Source organism: Anabrus simplex, chromosome 1 (assembly GCF_040414725.1).
Source record: "Anabrus simplex isolate iqAnaSimp1 chromosome 1, ASM4041472v1, whole genome shotgun sequence".
In the NCBI taxonomy this organism is placed as follows: Eukaryota; Metazoa; Arthropoda; class Insecta; order Orthoptera; family Tettigoniidae; genus Anabrus; species Anabrus simplex.
The window spans coordinates 939864095-939881882 of record NC_090265.1 but is presented as its reverse complement, the minus strand read 5'-3'; positions in this window follow the sequence as shown (position 1 = coordinate 939881882).

Genomic DNA, 17788 nt, shown 5'->3' with positions numbered 1-17788 from the left:
TTTTTGGTTGATGCAATAAATTTAAAAAAATAATTTCCATTTATATTTGATTCGCCCTCGTATGTTTGAATTATTGATGGTCCTAAAAAAACTTGTGTGGACGGAGTTAATATAAACTCGTATCCATTTCTTCCTTCAACCATCCAGGCTCTGGTAAAGTTCATCATCATCCAATGCATCCCACGTGTAAGATATGAGATCCAAGAGATTTTCTGATCATGAAAACAGTTGTGACCAATTTAATTGCATGTGATGCTTCAGCTCACTCCAGACATGTTCAGTAGCATTTAAGTCTGATGGTTGAGCAAGCAAGACAACAAGTTTGATGTGCACCCCTTCAGCAAACCATACTTGAGCTATATAACCGGTATGAATTGAGAGGTGGTCTTGCTGAATCTGGATCACCCTATCAGTGCATTTTCACACTCTGAACCATAATTTTTGCACAACATGCAAATATTGAGCTAAACGTAGACTCATCTGAAAAGATGACACGACTCTAATCACAGTCTTCATCCAGCTTGAGAAACCTAACTCGGTAAAGCTTATGATCATCAGAATCTCTGTTTTTTAACAGCTAAGTGGACTCTCAAGACATCGGCAGAGTTACTCCAAGCAGCTCACAACAGAGAAGACACAGCCAAGATGGTTGCCGATATCCGGAATGGATAGGGACTAGAAGAAGTGGCAATCAAGACCGGGATCAAGCCATTGGTTGTGGATAGTCTGAGAACGTCCCAACAAATCAGTGACTTTCTTCAGTTTGACTGAATTTAAAAACATATTTTCCTCTGAGATAACCAAAAGTTTTGCCCTCCTTAGGAGTAGAACTCCATGAAATCCCACAGCACTGATTATTCTGCCATTTTCTTATCCACTGTTTCATCATAAGCACTGAAACCACCATGTTGAACGAGAACTAAGATCCCTATACATAGTGAGGTATTGTGGTAAGAAATTATAAAGTTTGTCTCATAACACTAAAGATAGTAATACAGGCCCCCTCTGTTTCTATTTCCTAAATTCTTCTTGTCTTGCAGTGTTATTGAATTTCTATTATCTCACTGTATCTACTTTGGAGGCTAGATTTTATGTTTGAATTATTGATGGTCCTAAAACAAAAATTGATGTTCAGGTTTGCACATTAGCAGTCAATGTAACAATAATCTGGATGAAAATATTTTTCATAGTCGGGACTCTAACCTCGTACATTTATTTGATGTCTTATTAGACTTGGTCATGTGTATGGTGTGTGTCAGATATGTTGCAGTGCCTATGTAATAAACCAGAAGTGACTAACCAGAAGTGAGATACGAAATTAAATTTAAATGATCATGTGTCCAAGTGTTTCTATCCCACTGTGGCAACAGCAACAGACTGGACATACGGTATTACCCCTCTTTTACACTTTTCAAAGGACCCAACGGGGAAAACGTGTAAATCATGGGAAACAACTTATATATGTAAAAACACTGGAAAAGGACGTAAATGTTGCACACATGCGTATTATTAATTTATAGGGAATATTTTATTCTTAATCCTATTACAGTACTTAACTCAAATAAAGATCCAGTGTAAATTAACTGTTGACACTATACTGCCTTTTTCTGCTCATCCACCAACCATGAGAAGGGAACCAATAGGTTGTTAAAAAATTGTGTAATACAGTATACAGAAATCTAGTTATCTTTCTTAGAATGGCTATAGAATTATCTAACATGTAATTCATTTTCTTTCTCTGGATGGAACATTTTTATTTCTACTATTATACCTATTTACAACATTAACACACACTTATTCGAGATGGAGCACTACACAATCACCGTTTCCTAACGAAATAGTCCAGAATCGATCTCTGTTTACACTTCTTATTTCTAATATCCTCCATTTGTTTTTCAAGTTCATAAAGGTTATATTATTTTCACCCCTCTCTACAGATGACGGATATCTATGTAAGGTGTCTACTGCTGCACTTGCCTCAGAACTGGAAGGCTTCACTGTGCTCATCTTCTTTTTCGTTGTCACTGGTGGGAGACTTGGCTGCTGTTTGTTCCACAACCAACTTCCCCCACACTTTTTTCCTCTGCAGTTATCACAGAATTATCCACCCAAAGAAAGTCCTTGGTAGTGCAGTTTGACTGCAACATTCTCCATACAGGAAGCAGTCCTCCTCCTCCTCCTCCTTGGACACAGAAATTACCTGCTATAAATAATAAATTAATTAATGTGGTTAGGAATACAGTAGTCATGTCTGGCATAAAGTCATTTTGCATACTGCAGACATTAGCATTGGTTAATGACATTAACAAAAAATTGGTAATCGGTAGGGCTAGGATTATGATGACCTAAAAAACTGCCAAAATACAAAATAAAAAATGTATTTATGACCTAAAAATATGCAGAAAATGACCTAAAATTTTTAAAAAGTGACATTTGATTTTGTATGATTTCTGTATTGTTTTATTCTTGTTTGGTAACACAATGAATTCAAGCTATTAATTTTGGTAAAACAGACATTTTGTAGTAGATTTTCAAGTTATCAATTTTGAAAATAATTCACGTTTACAAAACTGAAATTTCTCAGTTGTAGAGGTCCCAATTGTTCCATTCCAAAATGTGTGACTTGCAATGAACAACGAATACATGGTGTAGATTTTCAAATGAAAATTACTGTCTATTATCAGCCAACGAAGTTTTATACATAGAAAAGCTCCTTTCTACCTCCACCGACACAACAGAAGCATACTCAATGCAAACAATGTCACCTGAATTTAATTAACTGTCATCAGCATCACAAAGAGAAAATGTTTCACCTAACAAAATGTTAGCAATTGAACACTCTGTCTGATACCCTTTATTTTTCTCCAAAACCTTCATCCTCTCAGGAACAGCTTGTCCCACTTTGCCACACGCGCAATCCAAATCATTCACCACTCGGCACAAGTTGTACTGGTAACTACTGCATTAGCAGCACTTCCAACTTTTCCAGAGCGGTTATGGCAGAAGGAAGAAATCAAAAATTTGCTTTTATGTAAGCAAGTTTTCCTGCAATTTCACTGTCTGCCATAAGTTTTTGCGCTGCTTTGATTGATATGGCTTCAGTGCTGTCGAAAGAATCCATGATTTGTTTCACCACTTGTAAGTTCTCGCTATAATACGTGCAGGCTTCAATCCAGGTTCCCCATCTTGCCAAAACGGGAGGAGGAGGAAGTGGAACGTCTGGAGCTTCTGACTTGAAAGTTGAAACTCGAGAGAGTGCCTTCAAGAATACCTTTTTCACACATCCTATCAATTGGTCAACTTTTGGAAAATGGCCGCGAACCTCCTCGGCGTAAATCATGGGCCAAACAAGTTAAATGCACCGTTTTAGAGTAGAGAGCACGACGGGAATTAGGAGCCTTGACTATGTAGGGAGCGGGGGGATGACATTACATGTTAGACCCCTTTAAACAACAAGCATCATCATTATGACTATGCAGGGGGCCAAATGCCATCAGGCCACAACAATGTCAGCGATTTATCAAGAACTTTGCTGATTGTTGAGTAGGCCTCGTTCACTTTTTGTAAATGCTCACAATAGAGTAGAAAGTTTTCCCCAAGAACACCCATATTTTTTTTTGGTATAACTTTACGTCCCAAAGCCCAGCATTTATAACATTGTAAGGAAGTGAAAATAATGCAAATTGATAAAACTTTAGATCCGCAGCCCAGCGTTTATTGGCTTCTAACCGTCGAGGCCAATGGTCTTGTCCAGATCCTATCCTAACCTTCCGCACGGCAAGAACCAGTCCAGACCAATCGTGTAACAATAATCACCACCACCAGCTATCAAAGCACCTCACTCATTAGTTCCTCAGTGGTAGCTCTGAGCACCGCTCAGGGAGTAAAGAACACAGGGAGATGCCTTGGAGCTCTGAGAGTGAAGCCCAGTCACAGTGGTCGTAAATAGGCGCGAGAACGCATGCTCTTTTTTGATAGTCAAATCTATATCACAGCAAATTGAAGTGAATACAGTGTACACAAATTGTAATTGCGGGAATTTTCAGATGCAAACACTGTATGACACGCTAAAATGTAAAAGAGATACTAATATTTAGTTGTAGCTCTTACAATGTCGTGTTGTGCATACAGTTGCAAGAATCGGAAATCCAAAAGTATTCCTGGAATAACATTTCACAGGTAAGATTCTAAGTATGGCTTGTAATATGTAGTACAGTACATTATATTACCTCCATTGTATTTCGAAGTCTCAGAAGCACTGTCCACTTTTTGTAAGAATTTTTAGGTTAGACTTGTTTATCGTCAATTTTTGCTGAGGTTTCCTGTTCATGAAGAAAGGAGAGCAGAGTGGATTAAGGCCATTAGAAGGCAAAATTGGATACCTTCTCCTTACACCAGAATATGTTCAGCACATTTCAAACCGGAATTATTTGATCGGTCCGTGAAGAAAGTTGATCCGAAGGAGAGTGCATTAGGCTACCTACTATTTTTGAAGCATTTCCTTCTTACCTACAGAATTAGAGCACTCGAGGCCTAGGGAGTTTTTCATTTTCACACCTTCATTTTTCGAAATGTCGGATCCCTTCCATTTTCCCTCCTAATTAGTGTTAATAGAGGATGATTGCCCAGTTGTACTTCCTGTATGGTACATTAAGGCCCACGGTATCCCCTGCCTATCGTAAAAGTCCATGGGGAGGTGGGTGTAGTAGGACAACACCCACAGTATCCACTGCTTTTCTTAAGAGGCGACTGAAAGGGGCCTCAGGAGCTCCCAGTTTGGGAGCATGGGTTGGCAACCACGGGGCCCTTAGCTGAGCATTCATTCCATTTACTTTTGCCAAGCTAATTTTAATCTATCCGACCCTGAGGCTGTAAGAGGATTTGGGGACTAGGGAGTCTTTCATTTTCTCGCCCTTCATGGCCCCTGTCTTTCTTTGGCCCATATCTTTATTTCTCTCTGATTAGTGTTAATAGAAGATGGTTGCCTATTTGTACTCCCTCTTAAAGCAATAAGTTTAATCACTTCCACGTGTCGTAAAAGGCGATTAAGGGCCTAAGGGGCTCTTAACTTGGGAGTGTGGGTTGGCGTCGAAGGGGCCCTTAGCTGAGTCCTGCATTGTTTCCGTTTGTGTCACTTGATGGTTTTACTTTCTATTAAAACAATAATCACCACCACCGCTCCAAAATATGTAGACCTAGTAAGCAATGTTGCTAAGCCCAGTTTGGTTATTATTATGCATTCCTCTAAAGCATTCAGATTGCGGTATGTCATTATTAATAGCCTACTCATTATCTTTACTGATATCTGGTGAAGGTTTGCATCTACTGTTTTTAATATGCGCGGTTTATAGTACCGATAGTCAACTAGCGAGAGAGTAGATTTAAGGCTGCGTGTCATGAGAAACGCTTCCTTTGAGCTTAGTAAAAAAGCATTAATAGGTTTGTTTGCCAGAAAAGTTTGTTACAGTTAATCGCCGTGTTATTTTGAAGACGACTGTACTTCATTGAGCGATTCGAAGCTTCCCTACTCCCGAGAAATTGTCTTAGTTTGTACAAATACAGTAGAGACAATACACGACACTTGCGGATTTCGCCTTGCTAAAATGGGAGACAATTCGACGGTGGCGCTCCTGGTGACTTGACCTGAACAAATCGCGCTAAATTCAAATATCAATGGAAATGTACATACGGAAATGGATAAATAAATTACGTCTAGAAAGAAAGTGGTATTGAGATATTAACTTCGAAGTTGCTAAAGCAATTCTGGATAAATGAATGAAGAATTATTTAAAAGGTTATTATACAAAGACTGAAATTAGACATATAAACAAGGTGTGAAATGGACTGTTGGGAAATGGCTTGATCTTTCATTTATGCATTACTTTTTTAGCTTTAGCATACCTGCCTGAAATCTTACGGTTGGATTTGTCTTTTTTCCTCATTTAAAAACAATGTATCATCATATTAAGACATTTGTCAATAAAAATATCGGCACATTCCTTACACATATGATGCAATGAATTAACATTTAATAGCTGTACAAATTTTCCTCTTAACGTGAAGCCTACTAACAGAAAGAAAATCTATAAAATCCCGGCTTTAATCTGAGAAGAGGGATAAAAGAAAGAAAAGTTCGAAAATGTTGTCGATAGTGATGCTTTGAGGAATATTTACGTACAATTAGAGTAAAAATGTAACATGCCCTTGGCTGTACAGTCGAGGATTTTTAAAGTCGCTGGCCTGGAAATGATCCGAACAGATCTTATAATTCTTATACAAGCGTAACGTCCCTTCTTTCTTGTACACTTTATCCAAATCGCTTCTGTGACATTTCAAAACCCACAGATCACACCTACAACAACACATCGGTATTGAAGGTTAACTGCTGCACTATACAATAAAATATGCGTATTATATTTTAAGCCCGTTAAAACATGGGTCGAGCAGGTCAGAAGATTATGAAGTACTATAAAAATCTCTGTCACTGGAAGAATATATATGCAAACACAATATTACTTACATGTTCTTGTCACGAGGGAACCTGAAGAACGAGCGCGCATTTTTCTCTACTTCGTAATTACTGCAGCCAAACACAGCACATACCTTTCCCCTCATGTTGACAGGAGATATCAAGGAATGGCACACGCTATTTAATTATGTCAACTCACTGAAAACGCATAATTAACACCAAAAACTTCACAGAAAAATACACGTGCTCTTATGACAGAATCAGTACCGTTCAGGTCTATCCGCTAGAGTGTGCTCCAATAGCTGTCCCTCGATATCTCGCTCAGTGTCGTGTATTGTCTCTACTGTATTTGGTTTGTATATATTAAGAGGCGGAAAACTAGCGACCATTATCGTATAATATCGATAGTCAGTTGCCTACTATCGATAGTCTACGAAAGGGGTTTTTTTTTCCCCTCATTGGCTTAAAACAGAAATTGTACCGCAGTTTGCAATTAACTGGTGAGGAGTTTGTTCCAATTCAAAGGTGTGCATTTAAGTATCTCTGTGTACCTGCGACTTCAGTGCCGCCAGAAAGACTTATTTAGCATTTTGGAAGGTGGGATTCTCCATTCAACCTAACCTTAGTTGAGTTGGTAACAATACGGGACGAAAAATCAGATTTATAAGTTGTCAGAGATTGTATGTTGGCGAGAAAAGATTTTAGGTCAAAGACTTAATGAAAACAACTGAAAACTTTCCTGGTAGCTGTTGAGAATGATGTAAAATATTTTTCCAAAAATATTACAATACCCAAGAAAATGTCGGGCGTTCGCAAAATGAACACTGCAGCTGAACAAGAATTTCTCGGGCGGCCACGCCGCCACGTTATGGGCAAGCGCGTGCAGCCCGAGAATATCTCGGAAGTTCCACTGAAGAGATTTATGAGTGATTCCGATTTGAATTTCAGAAATTACTTGACGTGAAATTGTGCTATGTAATGATTTTTTGTAGATTGTGTTCAATAAATGTTCTATTTTCAGGCTTAATGGTATGATTCGCTCCACTTTTTTAAAATATCGATTTTTTTAATGCTGTTCGTTCGGGGCGTCGGCCTATAGAGATATTTTGCCCCTACTTGCACTATGTGATATGAACCTGCGTGTAATCGGAATGGAGCAAGTGTAGAGTGTTGAATGTGAGGAAAGGAACGTTAAGGACGACTCAAACACCCAGTCCCCAGGCCAGGGATATTAAGCATTTACGATTAAACACCCCTGACCTAGCCGGGAATCGAACCCGGGCTACCGGGTGACAGGCGGACGCGTTGCTCCCTACACCGCGAGGCCGGACAAACTATCGATTACTATCGATAATAGAGCTCATAATATCGGAAAATATCGATGGCGATTACTATCGATAGTTTGCCGCCTCTAGTATATATCGTTGTCTACGCTATAATACAAGGCCTTGAAATGCACTCTTGGAAACGGGTAGCATCCTAGTTCACCATTCAGCCGCTAGGATCGCGTTCTTGCCCCCTTGTATTCGCATGGCCATATATGTCATTAAGTAAATTATATAATAAAAAGAGCTGAATGGTTTTGCGAGTATTGACAGTACTTTATTTATAGAGCGGTGCTGCATTGGCTTGGATATGTCATTGAAAGTTTCAAAACTTTCCTTTTGAGGGGCTTCTTATTAAGTTTCAAAACTTTCCCTCTTCTACTTGAGTGGCTCGAAGCAATGTTGTCTAATAGAGGTCTCAGAAATTTTCATTGTAGAAAAACAGCTGGTTTGTCGTGTTTACACGTTCTACACTTAATTTCACTGTTGAAAATGTCTTTCGAAAAAAAAAAAAAAAACGTACACTTTTTAGTAACTCCCTTCGGGGGAAGTACTGCGTAGTGGAAGTGCCAAATGACGTCGTTAACTGCAGAAGTGCCACAGACGATGATTTTCGGTATCTGAGGGCTCCTCGATCTTGAAAACGAATAAGACCCAATGATGGACTAAGCAGCCTTTACAGTCTGTTTATTCTTTCGCCACACGAACCATAATGTCATTGTATTCCGCTTGGCGTCTTGGGTAGCTGAAGAAGAGCTCGATGTCATCACTTGTTAGGTTCCTCGTCAATGCATAATGCAAATGTATACTTATGAGGTATTTTATGCAGGCCACAGTGGATTGGGTAGTCAAGAACTAGGCCTATGGCTGATACATTTCCCTCATGAATCTTTTTTTACTTTCTCTGAATGCATTTGAATATATATATATATTTTGCTATTTGCTTTACGTCGCACCGACACAGATGTCTTATGGCGACGATGGGATGGGAAAGGCCTAGGAAGTGGAAGGAAGCGGCCGTGGCCTTAATTAAGGTACAGCCCCGGCATTTGCCTGGTGCGAAAATGGGAAACCACGGAAAACCATCTACTGGGCTGCCGACAGTGGGGCTCGAACCCACGATCTCCCGATTACTGGATACTGGCCGCACTTAAGCGACTGCAGCTATCGAGCTCGGTTTGAATTTTCTTAATATGACAAACCAAAAACCAAACCCCATGGCACTACATCCCTTGAAGGGCTTTGGCCTACCAACCGACCGCTGCTCAGCCCGAAGGCCTGCACATTACGAGGTGTCGCGTGGTCAACACGACGAATCCTCTCTGCTGTTATTCTGGGCTTTCTAGACGGGGGCTGCCATCTCACCGTCAGATAGCTTCTCAATTCATATCACGTAGGATGAGTGGACCTCGAATCAGCCCTCAGGTCCAAGTTAAAATCCCTGACCTGGCCGGGAATCGAACCCGGGTCCTCCGAGTAAGAGGCAGGGACGCTACCCCTACACCACGGGGCCGGCTCCTTAATATATGACAGGAAATCATTAATTAACCAATTGAGGAGGCGTTCATCTTCAGTACTAAAAGATGCTCGTTTGTTCTCATTCCTGGAATATGTCCCATGTGAGGTGTTGCAGACGTCATGCTCATCGAACAATTTCATAAAATGCTAATTAAAACAAATGATTTATTTTAAACTGTATTTAATGCTCTCGGGACAAACCACCTCCATACTTTTCAAACCAGAGATTGTTCCGGGGGGAAATACAATACGGTATTTTTAGCTCTTGCTACATTCATTTTCTCCAAATTTGTTGGGGAAATGATTTTTCTGGTTGGTTTCCTAATTTAAAATTTCTGAGTTTGAGGAGGCCTCTCAAATGATCACCGGTCACAGTAGCGATGTTTACAAAAAAGTCCAGTGACAAATTTTGGGATCGCCCGATTCTTATGACGTAACTGGGATCAAAACTTAGGAACCTAATTTCATCAGGTGGAAGTCGTATCTCATGCGTAAGGCCCCATTCACAATGCAAACGTAACCGTAAACTTAACGACGTAACGTAACCGCAAAATTAACGTAAAATTTGTGGTATTCACAGTGGAGGAACGTAACATTAACGTAAAGAGTACACAGCAGCCAATCAAAACACTGCCATGTTGTTTAGTACGGAAGTCAGGTTTTGGGCTATCTCGCAGTTTTATATTTCAATACCTCGATGGAATCAAACAACGTGATAGCGGAATCCATATTACTTCAAACATCTATTGCTTTGCTCCTGGGAGCTGTGTAGGCCTACGGTACCTGAAAAGGCGATCTAAACAACGGTGCAGAAAATGAGTTCATCCCTTGAATCAAAGAAGGTTATCTCAGGGCGATTTCGGTAATCTACTGTAAGAAATGACCCTCACCAGTTCGTTTTGGGCATGCGGATGAAACCTGAACTGTTTGCTTTTCTTACGATTTGCTTCCCCTTTTGTAATAAAAAGAAATGTAAAAGGTCTCCTTTACCGACATCTATGACTCTATCTATCACACCCCGATGAGATATTTGGATCTATTTGTTTGGATGATATCGTTTTCGTAAACTAGTAGTCCGTCATAATGTTAAGAAATATACAGGGACACTGTTTTATTTATGACAGGGATTGTCTCTCGTCCGTTTGCCAGCGCTGCGAGCTTGTCTCCCGCCATTTATTGTCAGATTTCATTACTACAGGATATTAATTTCCACCTATTATTTTTTCGGTACAGCGTATTTGTAATTCTTTTTCCTTCTATCATACATAGCCTATACACAAAGATTATTTTGAAAGAGAATTGCAAGTGTTTCGTCGAAAGAAGTCATTATATCGTGCACAACACACAATGTTTACCTCTGCTCTGATTGGCTGGTTCTTAGAGTTAACGTAAAATTAACCGCAAGAGCTTGGAGTTTGCAATCCCTTAATTTTACGGACTCGCAGTTAAGTTTACGTCGGCGCATTGTGAATGGATCCATTAGATAAGATGGCCGCTAACTTCTAAGTTAACGTTAATTTTAAGTTTACGTTATGTTACGTTTGCATTGTGAATGGGGCTTAATACTTCCCCTGTATAATGTTTCGAACATTGACCATTCACTGGAAATTTGTGAAACGAAATTCCACTACCTTTAATTTCTCGTGAATATACCATGACTGGAACTGCGAATGCTTAACATCAGACTACAATATTGTAGTTGGTCTTCTTGGTATATATCAACGTAAGAATTGCCATGTTGCCGTTGGCTTCGATAGTCACAGAGAGTAGTGTAGCAGGCACCTCCCTGTACTATATATTCTTTACTCCCTGGCACCGCTTCAGACATTCTTTCCGAGAAGGCCGCGAGCGTGTAAACAAACGACAGTCGTTCCGCGCGCAGCTGAATGTAGCGAGTACTGGGCTGCAAGAAGTTGTATTCCCAACTCTTTTTCCTGATTTCTTCCAAAGTTTTTTTCATAGCATCGTCTAACAGATTTTCCTTAACGTAGAAGAAACCGATATGGATTTGCCCATGTGCTTCTCTAAAGGCCGGTCTCCACTGATTAACATTTAGCAACAACATGTTAAATGTGTTAAATGTTAACTGGTGACACCATCAACATGTTCAATATTAAATGTTCAATACTGCTTCATTTAACATTGTGTCCACACTTAATAAACATGTTAAATTTGACTTTATTTGTTTATGTATAGGCCCTAAGTAGTTCATCATATCAATTTGTGGTAATACATTTAGGCGGTGTCTAGTATTTTCAAATAAGGACAATGGACTCAGATGAAGAGGTTTTCGCCCTTTGTTATTGCCACTGTTGCTTCTTGTTTATGACTTAGAAATGCAGTTGTATTAGACACATTTCCTCCCCTCATCCTGCTCATTGCTTCAAAAGCAAAACACTTTGAAGTATAAACTTCGTCCACTCCCACCCCCCCACCCCCCCGACTTCCGATTTTTCTGATTTTTTCTTTTTTTTTGCAATACTCGACTGTACTGGGAGCGGAGGGACGCTAGGGGTTTTTTTCGACGCACTCGCGGGAATAGATAATTTAGTGTTCCTGGAAACTGTCGGCTTTCTTCGCTTTATCTCTGTATTCCTTTGATGAGACATCCACAAACTAGGCCTTTCTATTACGTCATTAATTAGTTCCAAAGTAATCTTGCTCCACTACATTTCTGATTATAAATTTTAGTATAGCGGAGAGAGAATGACACACGTGCGCGTACCGGCACCGGTACTGTATTTGTAGGTAGCTTATAAAGTCTAGTACACACCTAGCGACAAGGATGCGGGACATTGTATGGGGACAGTTGCGAGACACTGTCCTTAGACTGTTGCGATACAACGCCCCGCGTCCACATCTATAGAGTCAGTTGCACCACAGGAAACGGCGCGAAATGGTGCAAGAAATTGCTTTATGTGCTTTTAATGTTGTGAATCTTTTTCTCCATCTCGTGAATGGGCATAGTGAACTTTTTAGCCAGAGACTCCATTGCTACCCTCCTTTCGTCTCTGTTTTTATACTCGGTAGACATAACATCTCAAAGACAAGGGAGGGTGTGTAAATCCTCAATTATTTTTAGAGTAGTTTCCATCGCAAAACAACAGAATACGAATCACAACACCAACACGTGTCGGCTATCTGCACACTGGCATCGGCGTGTCCCGGGACTGTGTCTCGCGACACGTCCAGACTACAACATGTTGCGCAACATTTGTATCATGTATCCCATTTCGATTGGGAGACCTGCGACATGCAACTTTTTTATCGCGACAGTCCCATACACGAAAAAAATGTCGCAGGACATCCCTGGGACTTGTCGCGATACACGTGTTCCGCAACTTTGTCGCTTGGTGTGTACTAGCCTTTATAGTTACAACACTCCGCAACACTCATTCTTTTTGTCTGAATCAAGTAAGTGTAAGTGTACTATATTTTAGCTATATATTTATTAATCAGTGGTGGTATTTTTTAAATAGATGAGCCATTTATATTGAAATTGTTACATCCCTAGTATGTGTGTTCATTGTAGGTGTCCCTCCGTAAAGAATACAGCCATGACTCGCAACAAACATCTCTTGCCCCGATTTCTTCAATAGGGAGAAGTTCACAATGATCCATCTGATGAAATGCCTACATTCTCTTCGTCTACAGGAGAAGATTTAACTGAGATACCTTGCCCATTTTCTAGTGTTCCCAGACCCATAGCACCCAGAACAACTTTATGTCAGGAATCGGTATCAAAATTTGTTCTGAAAGAGTTAACCGCTAAAGAAAAAAATCACATTGATAATTCATTACTGAAATTGTTTGTTTTTGACTTACAACCATTCAGTGTGGTCAAAGACGAAGGTTTACTAGCATATTTGAACGCACTGAATTCAAATTATTAGCCACCAAGCCGCAAAACCATTTCGAAAACATTGATTCCTGCACTATATGAAGAGTGTGTGACAAATGTCAGAAGTATTCTGAAGTCTGTTACAAAACTGTGACTACAGACTGTTGGACCTCACTAATTAATCAGAGCTTCTTAGCCATAACAGTCCACTTCGTAAATGAAAACTTTGAACTGGTAACGCTTGGCTGTACTTTGACTGAGGGTAGCCACACTACTGTCAACCTTGCTAATAAAATAAAAGAATATGTCAAGTCATGGGGTCTGGAAAGTGCTACTTTGCTAGCTGTTTCGGAAAATGCAGCCATTATTAAAAATGCTATAGTGAACGAACTTAGGAAGAAAAATTTCGGATGTTTCGCATACACAGTGAATGTGATTTTAATGGATGCCTTGAGCTTAGTGATGCCAGTCGTCGAGACGGTAAAATGTATAGTTAAGCACTTCAAGAGAAGCACTATTGCCAACGAGAAGCCGTGCAGCTACCAGACCAAGAATGGCCCAGGACAGCCGAAAAAGTTATTGCAGTAATTGGCGACACGTTGGAACTCCATTTATTTTATGTTTGACAGATTTGTTGAACTTGAAGGGGCCATACGTAGCACAGTTGCATTACTTGACACACATTTACCAGTAATCACTGGAGATGAGAGGACAACAGTAGTATAATACAGGGATTCGGTCGCCGCCTCCTCCTCCGGGCTCCCAGGGGCCCCTCCGCCTCACGGGGGGCCCTCCCAGAGGCCTACTCCGCCTCCCGCGGGAAATTTGAATTGGTAAACAAAGCCACGTGCTTTTTGACAGCTGTCATCGACAACAACGCATCCCTAAACTCACTGCTGCCATCTTGACGGGCCTAAACCTCAGTGGTACCAACTTAACCTAACTAGCGCGAGGTAAACAAAGCCACGTGCTTTTTGATAGGCAACAACGCATCGCTAACCTCAGTACTACCATCTTGACGGGCCTAAACCTCCGTAGTACCAACTTAACCTCACAAGCGCGAGATAAACAAAGCCACGTGCTTTTTGACAGCCACGTGCTTTTTGACAGCTGTCATCCGCCATCTTTAAACTACAGAGCACCGTGCTGCCCTCTTTATCGCAGTAGCTGCAAATTCGTCACATGTCATCGGCAGTGCTGCCATCTTGGCGGGCCTAAACCTTAGTGCTACAAACTTAACCTAACTAGCGCGAGATAAACAAAGCCACGTGCTTTTTTGACAGCTGTCATCCGCCATCTTTAAACAATAGAGCACCGTGCTGCCCTCTTTATCGCAGTAGCTGCAAATTCGTCACCTGTCATCGGCAGTGCTGCCATCTTAACGGGCCTAAACCTTAGTCCTACCAACTTAAATGTAACTAGCGCGAGATAAACAAAGCCACGTGCTTTTTTGACAGCTGAAATCCGCCATCCTTAAACCACAGAGAACTGTGCTGCCCTCTTTATCGCAGTAGCTGTAAAGTCGTCACCTGTCATCGGCAGTGCTGCCATCTTAACGGGCCTAAACCTTAGTGCTACCAACTTAACCTCACTAGCGCGAGATAAACAAATCCACGTGCTTTTTTTGACAGCTGTCATCCGCCATCTTTAATCTATAGAGCACAGTGCTGCCCTCTTTAGCAACTTACCATTGAAATGTGGTGGCGGATAATATGAAAAATGCTTTTTGACAGCAGCAATCTTTGAGCATCGTGCTGCCCTCTTTAGCTAGATACCTTTGAAATGTGGTGGCAGGCAATTCCACATGACAGCAGCCATCTTTAATCAAGAGAGCACCGTGCTGCCCTCTATGTGCTGGCGGAAAATTCTAAATGCTTTACAAACTCACGCGCTTTTTTGACAGCCGTCATCCGCCATCTTTAATCAACAGAGCACAGTGCTGCCCTCTTTAGCTAGATACCTTTCAAATGTGGTGGCGGCAAATTCCACGTGCTCTTGTTTGGAAACAAAGCCACGTGCTTTTTTGACAGCTGTCATCCGCCATCTTTAATCAACAGAGCACCGTGCTGCTATCATGCGGGCAATTTCGTCAGCTGTCATCCGCCATCTTTAATCCACAGAACACCGTGCTGCCCTCTTTATGGCTACTACCTTAAGCACGTAGTAACGGGCAATTTGAAAAATTCTGTTAGCTATCATCCGCAATCTTTAATCAAGAGAGCACCGTGCTGCTATCTTTAGCTACTTACCTTTGAAATGTGGTGGTGGATAATTTAAAAAGAAAAATTCTACAGCAGCCATCTCTCGACGCTAATTGCATAAGATGGTGGCTATACATGACTCCTTAAGGGTGCTTACGCAAGATGGCTGCTATACATAGGTTCTTATGAGACTCCCTTGGGATGCTTGCGCAAGATGGCAGTTATACATGACTCCTTATGAGATGCCCTAAGGATGCTTGCTCAAGATAGCGGCTGCTCTTATAGGACGGCTTAAGGATCCTTGCACAAGATGGCTTGAGACGCCCTAAGGATGCTTGCGCAAGATGGCGGACACAAGATGGCGGCTATACACAACTCCTTATGAGACGCTTTAAGGGTGCTTGCGCAAGATGGCTGCCACTCTTAGCTTAGAGGCCAACGTTTCGTGCTAGTTCGATTCATTAAATTTAGGGCTTAAATGCAAAATGTTAAATATCTCGAAAACGGTGCACCGTAGAGCAAAACGGACAAAATTTTTCTGCCTAATACTTAGGTTCGCAGTATGAGGAACAAGAAAACCATAGTCTAATGATGGGATCAACGGTTCAGTTCCTACTTAGGCCCTTTGGCATTTGCTCTGTTTTAGCTTGTATTGAAGCGAGTCTTCGTAACATGATCAGGTCTAGCTATGGCAGAGAGTATAACGTACGGTGCTGGTTCGATTCATTAAATTTGGAGGCTTAAATGCAAAATGTTAAATATCTCGAAAACGGTGCATCGTAGAGCAAAACGGACAAAATTTTTCCGCCTAAAACGTAGGTTCGTAGTATCAGGAACAAGAAAAACATAGTCTAATGATGAGATCAACGGTTCGATTCCTACTTAAGCACTTTGGCATTGGCAGCTATCTATCTCTACAAGATGGTGGCTGCTCTTATGAGACACAAGATGGCTTGAGACGTCCTAGGGATGCTTACGCAAGATGGCGGACACAAAATGGTGACTATACATAGCTCCTTATGAGACAACCTAGGGGTGCTCGCACAAGATGGCGGCTACTCTTATGAAGAAAGCTAGCTTAGAGGCTACTGCGCATGATAACAGCTGTTGTTATACATGCGGTGGAGGGCAATTTGAAATTCTATGAGCTTAATCAACAGAGCACCCTGCTACCCTCTTTAGCTGAAATGTGGTGGCGGATAATTTGAAAAATTATTTTGACAGCTGTCATCTTTAAACAATGGCGAATATACATAGGCTGTTAAGGCCTTATCATTCTCCTCCTCCTCCTCCTCCGCCTCTTATGTCAAGGCATAGCTTTATATCGAACAAGTTTAAACCTGCATCGTGAAGGCAAGCGTGTGCAGTTGTAGAAGACAGGTGGTCTAATGTTCTAAGGGGAAGGAGATTGCAGGCCAAGGGCTCTACTCAGGATCAGAATTCAGGACAGGTGTCTGTGCGAAATCGGTACGAGTCACTCCAGGTAGAACAACAGAGGGAAAATGAGGGACAGGGAACTGTTGCTGAGATGCATGGAAGTAGGAGGAAGGGAAAAGGTAGGAAAGGGAAATGTAGAGTAGAGGATAGGAAAAGACAGGTGGAACAGGGTCATGGGAAGGAGAAAAGGGAGGAGGAAGTAGCTTCTGCAGCTATCAGGAAAGATAGGGCTGACCAGGAGGGGAGGGGATCAAATGAGGTGGGTAGGGTTGAGGCTCTGGTCATGGGGGATTCCATCGTTAGACACGTGGGGAAAGTGTGTGGAGGAAAGGGAACCAGGGTAGAATGTTATCCAGGAATTAGGTTGAGGCAGATGTTGAGGAAAGTAGAAGAGAGGGAGGAGGGGAAGGAGAAGGTGGTAGTGTTTCATGTTGGTACCAACAACGTAAGGCAAGCTGATATAAGTACCAACATAGTTGGAGATGTGTGGGATCTGGTAAATGCAGCACGGGTGAAGTTTAAGAAAGCGGAGATTGTTATTAGTGGAATACTGTGTAGGAGGGATACTGACTGGAGGGTGATTGGGGATTTAAATGAGACTATGGAGTGGGTATGTGGGAAACTGGGAGTGAGATTTCTAGATCCTAATGGGTGGGTAGGAGATAGGGATCTGCGCTCGGATGGCCTTCATTTAAACCGCAGTGGTACGTATAAGTTAGGAAATTTGTTTGGAAGGGTAATAGGGAGGTACATTCAGGGAAACGGGATGGCCTAGGGAGCGGTGATAAGGGAACAGGGAACTGGAAATCAAGTAGGGATGACATAAAATTGTTAGTGTTGAACTGTAGAAGTATTGTAAAGAAAGGAATAGAATTAAGTAATTTAATAGATATATATTTATCAGATATTGTAATAGGAGTTGAATCATGGCTGAGAAATGATATAATGGATGCAGAAATTTTCTCACGGCACTGGAGTGTGTATCGTAGAGATAGGA